Source organism: Drosophila subpulchrella, chromosome 3L (genome assembly GCF_014743375.2).
Source record: "Drosophila subpulchrella strain 33 F10 #4 breed RU33 chromosome 3L, RU_Dsub_v1.1 Primary Assembly, whole genome shotgun sequence".
In the NCBI taxonomy this organism is placed as follows: domain Eukaryota; kingdom Metazoa; phylum Arthropoda; class Insecta; order Diptera; family Drosophilidae; genus Drosophila; species Drosophila subpulchrella.
In genome coordinates, this window is record NC_050612.1 from 15,258,810 (window position 1) to 15,274,216 (window position 15,407).

At 40.6% G+C, this 15,407-nt stretch overlaps 1 protein-coding gene across 1 annotated transcript in view; it reads right to left on the minus strand.

The window, feature by feature from the left end:
• LOC119555410 (glucose transporter type 1) overlaps positions 1–15,407 on the minus strand; it is an 83,274-nt gene that overhangs the window by 38,526 nt on the left and 29,341 nt on the right. The window contains exon 3 of the mRNA XM_037866768.1: positions 11,404–11,567. The gene's annotated coding sequence lies outside the window, so the exon portion shown is untranslated. The remainder of the gene's footprint in view (positions 1–11,403; positions 11,568–15,407) is intronic.

Consider the following 15,407-nt stretch of genomic DNA (forward strand, 5'->3'; position numbering starts at 1 on the left):
TGATATGCTCACTGGACGAGCGAGAGGTAAAAACAATACGAGGGGTACGGAAAATGGAGAGCTAGAGAGTTCCAGGCGAGCACTGGAATACGCTTACATAGATGATGTGGAAGATCCATTTCTAGGAAGTAAAGATAATCTGTCTACCATTCCTTTACTTTAAGCGGTATTTAAGAAGAATAAATACATCAACATTATAAGAAATGCATTATTAATAGGTCTAAGAACTATACTTATAGATTATAATGGGAGACCAATAAAAAAGATGTGATATTGTTTTCTGGAAAGTATGTTAATTCAGTCTTTGATTATTATCATTGTTTTAGAAGCTAAACTAAGAAATATACTGGTTGCCTATACAATTTCCTCACCCGTTCAAAGTGTGTCCAAACTATAAAGTTTATGTTAGTTGAATGGCTCATAAACCATTGCTGCTACCTTTACGAGGCAATCCCATTTTGAAACTAGCATTTAATTATCATATGGTGATTGCTAGAAGCACGTAAAAATAGATGAAAGCAGCGGGGGAGAAACAAGTTTTCCATAAGCAAATAATTTCGCATTCGCCGTGTTGTTAATTACGTATACGACGCGAGAACAAAACGAACTTGGATTCTCTGCGGCAAGGCGAGCGGAAAGTGAAAGCAAGGCTCACACCCGATTCCGATTTCGATTTCCACATAGACAAGGTAGCGGATCGAACCACCCACCAGCCCACTATCCACCACCCCCTTCAGTTGGCACATTTATTATCGAGACAAGCTACTTAGTGTAATCGCATTTGTATCTGCAATTACACGACAGTCGGGCTTTTGATTCTGATTCGGTTCGGTTTCCGCTTCGGATTCGGATTCCGATTCCCATTTCGATTTCGGTTTCGATTGCGGTCTGTTATCAGGTAAGACCTTAATGCCCCACGAGGGTGTTGCGACAATTAGTGTGCGGGGTGTCAACTCTCGAGTGCCGATTAAATCGAAAATGGGGTGGGGTTGGTTTGAGTGGTATGGGGTAAGGGAGTTGCCAGTAGCGCGTGCCTCTGGAGTATTTGCAATTATGTGGATATTGATAGGACATGCACTCAAGCCGGTGGTTCGATAATTCCCTGCCATAACCAATAACCCACTTTACCCCATTGAGGTAGTTTATACAGCGGATCTTTCATATAGTCAGTTTGTAATTTATTGTTGGGCTAATAAATTAGGTGGTAAAACCGGATCTTAAAAATATCATTAATATCATCTACATGTCATATGAATAATATTAAAAATATAAAAATATTAGTAAATATTAAATATGTTTCAAGTAATCGTAAATTATACATTACTTATAACAATATAATATTTTTAAAAGTCTAAAGCCTATAATGTTTCATATGTTTAAGAACTTAATATATATTTATGGTTAAAACACTACAAGAACACAAGCACATAGTAGCCACTATCTCTTCGAACTAGTTCTCAGTTATATCCCCAATAAATCCATTTAATGTGCTAAGATAAAGCGCCATAGTTTAACGTTCTGGGCACAAATTGTTGCTGGCGAGGATGCTGACTTTGAATCACTTTTGCTGCTCATTAATCTCAATTCGAAGGCTGCAAACGTTTCTTGGGAATCTTGCGATTTTCCCACTCTTTGTGAGTGTGCGTGCGAGCTTTCCCAGATCGACTGTGTATGTGTGTGTGTGGGCCTTTGCAATTATTTATGTTGTTCATTTGTTCAACGGCCACGACAGCTGAACAAAACAGAGGGGGGCAGGGGGGTTTTGCAGAGGCGTAGGAGCAATAAAAGGCAACCATGTCGTCGTCTTCTGCGCTTCCATCTTGCGAGCTTGGACGTGGCCGAAGGGAACATATCATTTACATGCCAAGCCAGCTGCACTGCAAAAAATCTGAGTTGGTTCCTACCTTCTAACATAACAAAATATAAGAAATGTTTGTTATAAAAGGGAAAGAATTGGAAACTTAAGGTTATAAACCGTAAAAGTATATCTAAAACGTTTTATTCAAAGATCATATCGTAATGAAATTATTTGATGATACAATTTCCTATAATTTCTATACCTTTCTTAAAAAAAATTTGCTTTACTCTAATCTAGATTTAAAACAGAAAACAATAATTATTGCAAAGTTTTCAAGTGTAAGCGACTGAAACACGGAGCACCACAATGACGCACCACCCACCTACCACCCACATCCCACTGCCCACCCCCATAATTTCCCCCCCCCCCCCATTTCCCGCTAAGGATGGGATGTAAAGTTTAACACATAAACTCAAGACAATTTGTGCGCGTAGGTGTAAGGAATAAAGGCAAAAGGCAAATAATTTACAAGTTTCTGCAGTCGAGAGGGGGTGGTGAAAGTGGGGGGTGGTGAAAGGGGGCGGGGATAGAGGATAGCCATGTGCGAGGGCAAACACAAATACAAGCACAAATACAGCGAGCAACTTTCGTAGGCTGCAACAACAATCCAGACTCGCACACGCACACACGGACAGCGGAAAATGTGTTACAGCAAAAGTGTAAAAATAAATAATTTAAAGTGTGTGTAAAGGACACGGCTGCGAAAAACATTGGGCGGCCATCGCCATAAAGCGCTGAACGAAGGAAAATCCAAGTTGGCGGTACACACACACACACTTACATCGGTGTAAAGGACATTGGCACACGCACACAAACACAGTCAAAAACATGCAGTTATGGCCAGTTGCCCTGCTTACACAGCGAGAAATAAGGAGAGATTTAAGTTACTATATTAATAATACAGGAAAGATAAATATATGATAAAAAAATACAAAATATTTACAGAACTATTATATTATTATTAAAGTACTTAACCTAAAATAAATAAATCCTACATTACGATCATTTTAAAACTCTTACCAATCACTATTTACCTTTAGGATTTTTAAGAGATCTGATTGAGTTACTATAGAACCTTTGTACATTTAATTTTTGCATCAAAATATCACAAAATTTAATTTTATGCGCACGTTTGAGTTGTCACAATAATTCGCTGTTCTTTACTCTCTTAATAACACTCCCAAAATTATTTCCTACCCACTTTTTTTTAGTGTCCTGTATGTGCGTGCATTATATTTTTTGTGGCCCCCTTCAGCCCCGCCCTCTGCGTTCCGTAAACTTTTGCGCTCAATACCACAAGAGCAATAACAACTACGGCAAATACAACAACATCTGGAGAAAGGAGAAAGGAGAGACAGAAGCAGCAGCTGCAGGTTGGCCTTTGAAAGTGTGGCCCGCAATACAACAACGGGGGGGAAAACAACATAAACCATACACCCAAAAAAAAATGATCATAGAAACTAAACTATTCGTACATTAAAACTAAACTATTGAGTGTCAAAAATATCTTGATAAGATGTGTATTAACCTTATGACACCGAAAGTATTAAACTGAAACTTTCGAAGTTATCAAAGTTAAACTAACGAGTATACAATCTATACTCACTCAGTGTACTGAAATTTTTGCTGATAGTTTACTTTTTATACTATTTAGTATAAAAGCTATCCTATGTAGTCTCCGTTTTATACTATTTCGTATACATATTATACTAATCTAGAGGGCCGTAGTATACTTTTTAAGCTATTTATCGAAATCGTTAGTATACATTTTATACTATTTCGTATAAAACTTATACGATTTCCCCGTTGCCTATAGTATAAAATATTATATATTATTACTATTTTGTTTTTCGTGGTATCCCAAACCCAATAAAATCAAGTTGTATGTTGTTTTTCTTTTATTTCTATTTCACATATTATTTTGTTATTATTTCACAAATATTCATATTTTGCGCAACACACATAACACATGTTTTTAGCTCCTTCGTGTTTTTTTTTTATATTCCTTTACCTAACACGTATATGCAGACTAAAATAAGTACAAGCAACAAGAGTAGGGGCCGTGATTGCGCGGTATCACCGCAAGGTATTGCTTAGCGCAATGGTACCCACCTAGGCTGTAGCTTCTCTCCTCTCCTTCTCGATGCGACGCTGCGTTCGCAGTACACTCGCTGCGAAGGCTGCCGTCGCTGGCCGAACTCTTGCTCCGGTGGTCTTCATCAGCATTTAGCGATCAGACCCGAAGCGGCGACATTAAAATAGGACATGCTGATCGTCCTCAACAATCCCACTGCCGCTTCCTATTTACCCTTGCGTCCAGCGTCCCTTGCTGGAGTTGTCCCAGGCTGCCTGCCAGTTGTCGACGCTCTGCATCCTGGCACTCCTCTTCACCTCGGTCTTGGTTCTGTGGCTCCCGCACCAGTTCACATAGGGGAACTTGGCCTGCAATGACGAGCGCTGCGTCGTCCGAGATCGTCCGGATGGCAATAATAATTAACGCGTCAAGCAACGCCAACTCCGGTAGCATTTTCTGTGTTCGTATACTCGCTTTTGTCCTGGTTTCACACCAAAATATATGTTCGAATAATCGCTATTGTCCTAGTTTCACACCATGAAAAACTATTTAATGTTCAGTATACTATTTATACTACTGAGTCTCACTCATATAATAATTAGTATAAGCTTAATACTGCAAAGTATACAGATGAAACTAATAAGTGTTGAGTTAATACTTACATTTTTATACTAACTTTAGTATACTTTTAACACAACGCTTATTAAGTGTATACTTTTGGTTTTTTTTTTGGGTGTATAGGGGGAGAGCGAGAAAACTTATTATTATGTTGTCAGTAAAGAAACCAACAACAATGGCTGGCCATAAGAAGCAGGAGCAGCCGAAGAAAGCGGGGAAAGCGGAAGAAGCGGTAGGAGCAAAGGAGAAAGGCGCACAAACAACAAAGAGGCCAACGCGTGCCGAAGGAAAAATAACAAAAATAGTGCTAAAATAAGAGCAGAGTGAAGATATCAGAGGCGGAGGATCTGCGAGGGATATTCCAGGACATCCTTTGATGGACAAAAACATCTGAACTCTAAGGATTGTCAAAGAAACAATAGTAACATGGGTGATAAATTAAAACGTCACGTTGAATATTAACATGGATTAATGTTAAATGCTAACTATTAAGATGAAATATGATAAAAATAAATTAATTTTTAATATATTAGGTGTTATATATTTTTTTTAATTTAAGCCGATATACATTGTTATGTAAAGGTGTTTAAAAGTATACATCCATCCTAATATACCTAAATATATTATTTCATACTGTTAGGCACTATTATATGGGTTTTAAAATTCCTGTTTTTTCTTGAACGCCTAAAATAAGTTTCCAAACCTGAAGAGGGACCCAATATTAAATCTCTAATGCCGAGCACTAAAATAATAATTCACCATCGAAAATATACGCCCCTGTGATTAGCCCCCCACAATCTGTCAGCTTTTCCCTCAGTATTCTCTCGATTCCCCCTGGTTGTTCTTTCCGATTCCTGGCATATGCTAATATCGGTTTCAATAAAACTATTTGCTCAACTACCTTCGAACACCATTCGGTTGGCCACTCGTCCAACCATCGACCCTCTTGAAAATTTCTTTTCCCGGCACTCCGCGCCACTGAGCTGCTTCAGACCCCCTTTTCCACCCCCTTTTCCGCCCACTCAACGACCCTCGGCGCAGTCATAATTCATTCGAAAAAATAGCGAGCCAATATTTGTGCGTTGGCTTCTTTATTTCTTGGATCTTTCCTTTGCTCCTTTTTATTCCGCCTGGCCACACAAAAAGGTGCGGAAAATGCAGAGCATTTTTCATCATTTACCATTCGAGCTGTCCCCGGTTTTCCCCACATCCTCGCCCATCCCCACCGCACCTTTCCTTATCGGCATGGCCCCATTAAAGCGCTCAAATATGCGCAAATATCTCGGCAATAATATCGAACACTTTGGCTGAGGAAAATGCAGGGGGAATATATTAAATTATAGTTTTTGCCGCTTTCGCTCGCCAAATATTTCATATTTATTTAATTATTACGGCGAGGACAAAGGCACGAGTTCCGCACAAAAAGAAGAGAAATGCTGCGAATTATCTTTGCCGCAGAAAGGAATGCAAATAATAGCAATAAGTTACTTAATTAAATTTTTCACGTGCCGCAGGAGACAGACAGAGCCTCTCTGTATAATTATTATTGAATTGTCTGGGGAGAATTTCAATTATGAAAACCAAATAGTTCAATTATGGTGGGAGCCGAGCAGCTTTTCATATTGTTAAATGACTTTCTCGCCGGCGCTGCTGCTTTTCCGACTTAATTATAAAGGGATTTGCAAAGGCGTCGGAGTTAAGCGCGGCAGCAAAAATACAATTAAATTAATTTGTCGTTTCCATTAAACGAAACGGCGGACACGGCGGCCGGAACAACGACAACAATCGCAGTATCGAAACTAATCAAATCAAATTTCAATTATTGTCCAAGGGGCGTTATTTGCAAATGCAAATGTGCCCCCTTTTTTCCATTTTCCCGCCCCTGCTGACGATCTCATTTGGCCCCATGCCATTTCGCTTGATTACATGCATTTTATATGCGCCCGAAAGTAGGCTACACCTTTCAATCACAATCAAATTTTATGCCCCTCACATGAGCACTGCTCAGCAAATGGAAAGAGCTTTCCACGCCAGCGAGTGCATACCGTACAGTTCGGCTTCCGCTGCCGGAGCACAACAACTATTTGCCGGAAAAGGCACTGAGAGCGGGCTTAGTCGAACTATGGGGAAATTAAATGGAATTGTTTGATTATCTAGATTCTTATATGTTCTGTATCACAATCTATCGGTTCATTTCTAAAATTACTACTAAAGGTGTCTAAAAGTATGCAACGATATATTTGTTCAGTAAGGCAATATGTATTTTCACTGCATACTTTTAGGAGCCTTACTAAGCATTTCAAAAACACCAGAGAAATCTATAGCATCAGCTTCAAGCTGAATTTTAGTACCTTCTTGATTGGCACATTCTTTCTTATTCACGGGCCAGTATCCTTAAGAGATACAAATACTATGATGGCATTTTAAAGCTCGAGTTTCCGCAACATTCAATGAAGTCCCGCCGGCCCTTGTAATGCCATTTCTTTCCGCTCATTTTCCACACATTTCGAGTAATTCAATATTCTCGCCCCCCTAACGTTGTTATAAGGTAAGGAGCAATAAAGGCAACGACCAAATTGACAGTTTGCTAGCCAAGTCAGTGCCTTTCTGCCGCCTCTCCCCGCCTTGCCAACTTTATTGCTAACTATTGTGCACAACGCGACGTATACGTAATATTTGATTGCACCTGCGCTGCCTGTCGATAGAGTGAAATGGGCAGGTGGAAAATGGGGTGGCAGCTTGAAAATCGCGATTCTCATTTACATAACAACGACTCCGCAGCGAGTGTATTGAGTGAGTGCAGTCAATTCGTTGTTAAAAAGCGTTAAATGTAGCAAGCCAACTTTAAAGGGGCCAGCGAAAACACTGCCAGCACTTTCATGCCACGGGTTTTCCAGCTTTGCCACATGCGATTTGGCTTGTTACTCGCTCGAGTTTTCATTTCGCTGCCACGCCGGCGTATAATTTACATTTTGCCCCGCTTCATGAGGTGCCATAATCATAAATTGACAACTTGAAATTTGCACAAGCACACAGAGAAACGCCCTCAAAGCCATTTCCTCGCCCGATTTTCCCGTTTTTGGCCTGTCAGGCATTTTTCGGGGCATTGTATCTGCATTTTTAATGCACTTCTTCCTACCATTGAAGGGCAGAATGTATTCCACTTGCCCTCGAACTCGAGTTCCCAAATTATTCCGCCCCCCATGTCCTGCCACTCAGAATCGGTTTTGTTGTTTCGGTTCTGCAGAATTTGACAAGTTTTGAAGTCGAAAAATTTTCTCCCTGCTTTTGTTAGAGGGCAACAAATTGGCGCGGCTTGTTTACATGCAAACCAAAAAAAAAAAAACAGTAAAAGAAACAAAAACACCAAAAAAAGGGCGAAAAACTGGCAAGGAGAACAAATATGCAGCGTAATGAAAATTCATCGGCAACGGGGCAACAAAAACGAAAAGTGCCGGAAAAGTTGCTGCAAAAGTTTTTGCATTTTTGGCTGCAAGTTTTCGGGCAAGTTGAATTCGTCGAAAGTTAATTGAAAATGGCTTGCACTTAATTTAGATGAACTTTTGGCCACAATGCGCCAAAGGATGCGATCCGAGGGATACAAAATACGAGACAGCGAAGGGGACGCGGCTGACAAACGGCTAATGAAGCAAAGTTGACAATAAAAATGCAAATATTTAACCGAAAGCCGTACGAACACAAACGATTCGGTTGAAAAACCGCAAAGCACAAACGGAATACGTGGAAAATGCGACTGCTCCTCTGTTTGTGTGAAAATTAACACGCAATTTTCAGACCGAAAAGCGAAAACGAAGCGAATAAAAATCAAAACAAAAACACAAATAAAATAAAGACACAAGTGGCAAGTGGACGGATGGACTCGTCGCTTAAAGCCGAAAATCAAACAGCCAAAAGACAACACGCAAAACGATCGATAAAGCCGCCAGATAAGAGAGGTCCTGCGAACCGAGCCAAACAGGACCAAACCCAAGCAAGAGTTGCCATTTTGGATGTCCTAAAGCTTATGCACCGAAAAAATAAATCAAGGAATTGATTGGAGATCAGCATAATTTGTTTCTCTATCAAATGCCAGAGTGTGCCACACAAATCGTTACAGTTTTGTTATCACTTTTTGATATGCCTACCAGCATGCAGTAAAAAACATAATGTTGTATGAAGGATTAAGTTCAGCTGAAAATAATGTTGCATACTTTTAGGCATGTTCATTAGTGATTTAAAAAATGAGTATTGTAAGCAATACTAATTAGTTATTTAATTAAAACTAAATAGAGTTAACAAAACTGATTGAAATTCCACTAAGTATTATATATATAGAACTAAATATTTTATAAAATATTTAAATTGTTCCCAAGGATATAATTTATTTACAAAATAAAATGTTGAAAAATAGTTTTGTGTAAAAAGGGTTTCTGAAATTTTAGTACAAATATGGCAAAATTGAAGACCAATTTTTTTAATGCGTTTCCCTCTGTGTAGTTACCTCTGCGCCCCAGCCTTTTCTAGCTATCTCTGTGTGTGTGGCACACTTTAAAGCATTAGTTGGACTTTTTATGGCCCTGGCATTAGGCGCTTAAGACGTTCAAGCCAAAAGGATAACAACAACGGTCGGCAGACGACAAGCGACAAACGGACAGGAGACAGGACACAGAGAAGCAGAAGGAGAAGGAGAAAGAGACAGAGGCGGAGACGAAGAAGATAAAGGACGAGGGGGGCGGCATATAAAAGCAAAGAGGCTAAGTGACAACTAAACTTAATGGCACTTCAACAACAGCATGAAGCAATGGACGCAGAAGAGCCACCAAACCGAGGGCAGGGGCGTAGAGGGGGGATCCTTCGGGGCAGGGGCAGGGGAAGGGGCCTTAGCGGACATTAGCCTCATTGAATTGAATGACAAAACAAACGACGGACAGCGAGGCAAAGGCGAAGGCGAAGCAGAACGAAAAGGACAAGGCGATGTTGTGGATAAGGATAAGCATTGCACAAACACTGTGAGAAAAAAGGAGTACATTAAAAAACATTCGGATATAAAAATACTTTTTACAAAAACTACAAGTATATAATTATTTAGGTGTTGTAACAGACTGGCTATCATATATTGTAACAGGCTTGCTATTATACATTTATGCAATACACTAGTTCAAAGTATTATATTGTAAGAGCCGAATATATTAATCTGCTCTGGTCACACTATCCAATCCTCGAGAGAGGATCCTGATACAGTGTGCATCAAAAAGTATGGTAAAGACAGTGGTCGAACGTCTTCTGTTGTATATATGTACCATACATTTAGAATCATTTTACAGTGATTTAATGCTTCTCAATTATTTTCAAATTATTTTTGATTTACATAGCAACTATTTCTCTCAGTGCATTCACACACAGTGGCAGCAATGGCAATAAGCGTGCAAATACAACAACAACTGCGATGAGCGACGACAACGATGAAAATGTTGTATCAGGACAGCATTAAGATAAACCCAGCAACAGCATCAGGGCATAAATAACGAAGATCTGGACGGGAAAAGCGGTTGGGGAAAGTGGACTGGATGATGAACTCTGCAATACTCTGGGATCCTTGGCGGAGAAAAAGAGGGAAAGCAAAAAGCCAAATTGCTAAGGTATTCCTCAAAGGAGAGGATAACACGAGATAATCTAGGTGAGCATCATAAAGGGAAAATGATTTTCATCACACAAATTAAGTTAATATTTCAACAAAGGGAACCCATCTAATCAGTTTTTAAACAAAGCTTTGTTAAGGTAAATGCTAAGGATGTAACTATACATAAAGGTATCGATAAGCCATTGGCCATACTTAAAAAGAGAGAGGTTAAAAATAATATTTATCAATATTATTAACCCTTACTTTCAATGAAAATTTAAAAAACCGTACAATTTTAAAGCCTTTTAAACCTGTCAAAAACCTTTTCCTTCGGATATTTCCATTCAAGGTAAACCGAAAAGGGAATCCCCTAAACCAGACCATTCCACAGTCATTACCGACCTCTAAAAAACATTGAGTGAGGTTCGAGAGTGACCCAAAAAAAAGATACCGTCATTTACTTCCCCGCCTCATGAGCTCTACAAATGTGTGAAAATAGTGGACAACTTTGCCCACTATCTTCCCTCCGCCCATTCGCCCATTGACATGCCATTGGATGGCGGGGCCATTCTTTTCGGCCGCTGCCATTTTGTTGCCATTGTTGGTGGACAATTTCCGTTTCCGGCGCGTGAACGCAGCCAAAGAAAAAGCGAACTGAACTGAACTGAACAGAACTGAAGTGAAGAAGCGAAGCTATGTCGCATATTGGTTTATGCATGAGCCTGGTCCTGAGCGACAATGGGCCACGCCCCCTCGAAGGCCGTGGGCAGTGAACACTTCATTTGTCAAGCTTAGTTTGGCAGAAGAGGAATTTCCTAGGCTGCACTGCCAAAAATTTGGTGGATTTTGCATTGTTATTATATATAATTTTCGTATTTTAAGACTAAGAAGCTTCAATTGAGGTATTTAAACCACTTATAAAAGTGCCTACAAGTATGCAGCGAAAAGAGAAAATAGTTATAGTTCGCACCTACAAATTATTGCTGCATACTTTTAGACACTTTTGCATGTAATTTCGGGACCTGTTTTCCTTGCTCTTTCTTTTTCTTGGACTATTTTATATTTCTTTCTTAATCGTACCTCATCTTATAGACATTTCTGATTGCCAAAATTGTTCAGTGCGCATTTAAATGGGACGCCCTGAATTTTGACTTGCTGAAACCAAACTAAGGCAAACTGAGATCTGAAAACCGAAAAGTGCAAAAAGGGAGCGTATTTCTCAAATGCACTTACCGAAACTGCATTAATTATTCAGCAGCCATGGCTGAGGACTGGCCGTGTCCCGTTCTGTTCTGTTTCGTCCTGGATCCGGGGATCCTGGGTGGTCCTGGCCTGGTCAGCGGTTTGGGCCGAAAGTCGACAAGTTGAGCAGCTGAACTGGAGGGCCCGATGCATGCCTGCAAAACAGAGGGAAAAGTGGCATAAATATTAAATGCAAAATAGCACAAGAGTTGAAGCTGAGAAATCCCCAACTGCCAGCTGGGATTTTCGCCTCTAGAATTTTGGTCCTACTTTGCTAAACATTTTACTAAATTATGACGTTTCTTTCTATATTTTATTATTCGTTTTTCTCTTTTTTTTTTAAATAAATAAATCAAATAAAATATGCGCGCGTTCACGCTGAAAGCTGAGGCCAAGACAGTGGCGTCGGTGGGGAATCGGGAAAGGGGGGCCGGGATCCTTTGTGACCTGGTTTTTTGGTCATAACAATATTGCCAACCGAAGCGTGGAGCAGCGCACACAATTACCGTGGCAACTCGGTTGGACCGGCCACCAGTGGGCAAGGGGGCGTGGCCACCCCACCAACACACCCCCTTTTTTCTCCGAGTGTATGTGCGCTGACGTCATTGCTGCACTCGCACAATTACCATTGCAACAACAACAAAAGACGACGACGACGTGACCTGGTGACGGTCACTTGGGCTTCACTTTAAATATGGTTTATGTATGTGTGGGAGTGTGGGTGGATGCGGGAGTGGGCGTGGCAGTGGCAGGGCAGTGGGCGTGGCAGCTGCCAAGGTTAATCAGCTGCCGCTGCCCATTTTAATTGGCCTGCTGCCCGGCGGCGCCTTTAAGTGAGTTATAAAATGCAAAACTATTTCGACAAGACAGCCATCCCGTTTCGCATCCGTCTCCCTTGATGAGCTTTAAATTTGAGCAACAGCTCGTAAAGCTTGGCCAAATGGAATAGGAGATGAGCAGCTGAATTTAGAGGATTACAAAGTGGGGTAATAGAGCCGGAAACGTTCCCACAGCGAAGGATTCCTAAGGATCCACTCGACTCTCCGGAATTGATGGACAGGACAAGCGATTGAAACAGTTCCAGGATCCTTCAAGTGCACGGGGGGAATTGTCTTACATAATAGATAAGTAATATTTTGTGGACTCTTATTTCAGAGGGTTTTAAGTTATTTATCCACCGCATAGACCATTTCAATTATTATTGTTGAATTTGGAACTTGTAAAGATAATATAAGTAGAATATTTTAAAGAAGACTGAACTAGCAATAATGATATTTTTAAATTAAATAAGCTGTAATCCTAAATGGAAAATTATACATTCCATTAAAGAATTTACATCTGTAGACATAAAATTATTTCTACATTCATTTTAAATGCCCAGAAAAATGTCTTTGATTTTTCTTTAGGAATTTGTCCACTTAATCCCTATAGTATACCTTTTAATAAATAAATAAACTACCCACGATAGTGTTAACCTGAATTCCACGATCTATTTATTTGATTCAGTGAATTCTCAGCATTTTTAAAGAATTATCTTTATTGCACTTTTCCTGGTCGAGATGAATGCGCATTTAATTTGGCATTTCCCCCGCAGCTTCAATTCCACTGTATCTTTTCCCTCGATTTCCCCGCCGGCCACATCTGAAATCCATTCTCGGGCCATGATTACACTCTATCGCCTGCTTAAGCGCCTTTTTATTTAACTATATAAAACTGCAGCGCATCAGAAATTAGAGAAGCGAACGCCAGCGGCGAAAATAAACAAGCGAACGTGTTGAGTGGGCGGCGAAATGGGGCGGGGTTCAGAGTTCAAAGGGGCGTGGGTGGCGAAAGGGGGGGGAGGAGGTGACAGAGGGTCACAGCGTGATAACGCTTTGTAAATACTTTTGCTGCACTTTGCCGCCTGCACTGCTGTTGTTTTTTCTAGCTTTTTATTTTTTGTCGCTTCCTTTGGCTTTGCCATCGCAAATTTTTATCTCCATTTGCGAGCTGCGCTTTTCTTTTTCCGCTTTTCCCCTCTTTCCCATTTTCCCCTCGCAGTCCTCGCAGCGGGGTAAAATCACAGAGACAAGGCTGCGCTTTTGTTTTTCCAGCGCGAAAAGGGATATTATTAAGCGTGGATGTCAGCGGCGTTATCGCCAGGGCAGCTCTAAGTGCAGGACACCAAATAGGAGGACAAAAACCCAGTCAGACAGACGGACAGATGGTCGGAAAGGAGCCAGAGCCAGCGACAGATCCTGCGAATGTGTTGGGAAAGCTTTTTGCCAAATTAAATATTAAAAGCGTGTGCACTTATGCAACTTTAATGCAATTTGGCCAAAGTAAACGGCGCGCCAAGAAATGGCCTCTCTGACCGGGCCCACACCACGTATACTTAATTTGCGCCAATTTCCTACCCGCCGCCTATAAAAAAGGATTAATGCACTCGCAGGGCACAGAGCCATGCTAAGAGACCATTTACCTGAAAGCCAAATGAAGCCGCAATAACAACGACAATTGCCACGAAAATTAGAGCCATGTGTGGGGACTTTTGGATGCTCTATAGGTAGTTCTCAGATCAATTTGGGACTACATTTTCCAAGTTGATTTAAGAGTAAGAGGAGTTTCAGTTGCTTAAGGTAAATATACTTGATTAACTTAAAATGTGTCTAAAAGAATGCAATAATTTTAAATGCTGACGTTACAAAGACACATATTTAATTGATTTCAAAATCTTTCTGATTTCTGTATACAGAATAGGTGGGCTTATATCTTAAAAACCTCACAGGAAATCCAATACCACTCCCAGCTGGGTAATACCCAAAGCAGGAGCCAATAAAGCGAAAGCCGCCTTAATTTACAGTCCCAAATGGCAGAAAGCGTGGTTGAGGTGAGTTTATGCCGCGCGAAGGACATGAAAAATTCAGCGGGTCGCCACGGCAAATGCCGAAATGTCACATGCTATAAGGTATATGGCTCTTTAGACAGGACCGCCTCATTTGTTGCTTTTGCTGTAGCTGTGGCCCATGGTGCTTGTTCGCTGCTGCACTGCAACTTAAATCACATCCTTCCCGCTACAGCAGAACATGTGATTTTCGGTCAGACAAGTTGCAAGTTGCTAGTTGGGGCACAGAAAAGGCAGGGGAGGCAGGATGTGCAGGATATATAAGCATGTATCTGCATGCCACTTGCACTCTGCTACTTTCTTGGCATTTTACGTGCCCCGCCGCTGAACCCTTCCCATTTTATAGGGTTTATAGGGAGAATCCCCTGGCCATTTCTCATCGCCTGAAACAAAGTCGCGCGTGGTTCCTTTCCTTCCGCCTATCCGCTTTTCCTCCGCCCTTGACTACATTTTACTGCATGACAATTTATTGAGTTCCCCTTGTGTTTTCCTTTGTCTTTCGGAGGTTTTCCCCCCCTTTCGTTGGTTGGTAACTGCTTATTTTGCCTGTTTTGGCTGGTTGTAAATTTTTATTGTTCCCCTTGTTTTTCCACCAGATACTATTTTATTTGCCGAGCACTGTGGCTTTTTTGGCTGTTTGGTAACGAGAGATCTTTCCGGGTATCAGCCACAAAGTATGTTACAACATGCAGCTAAGGATGCTCTGAGGTCCCTTTTCTCTCTTCGCAAATCAGTTGGTCGACAATGACTTCTTCGCGGTTCTTTCACGGTTATAACAAAATCTTTCTTTCAATTCTTGATACTCTTTTTATGTTTAATTTTGGCCTAGAAATGTTCCAAATAATATTTACTATTAACCTAAAGTCTTAACGGTTGGAACAATTTTTGCTAAAAAATACCGATTTTTGTTCATAACATTGCAACAAATTGTCCAAGCATGGAATGTCATACCTCGTTGAGTTCGTAATTAAATTTCCCATCGATTGGCATTAAAGCCTGTAAACTCTAATTTTTGACAATTTTTTTCAAAAATAAGTGATGTTATCCTTATTAAAAATGCAAAAATTGGACTAACATCTATTTTTTTTAAGTCCATCCGAAAGTGATGTGG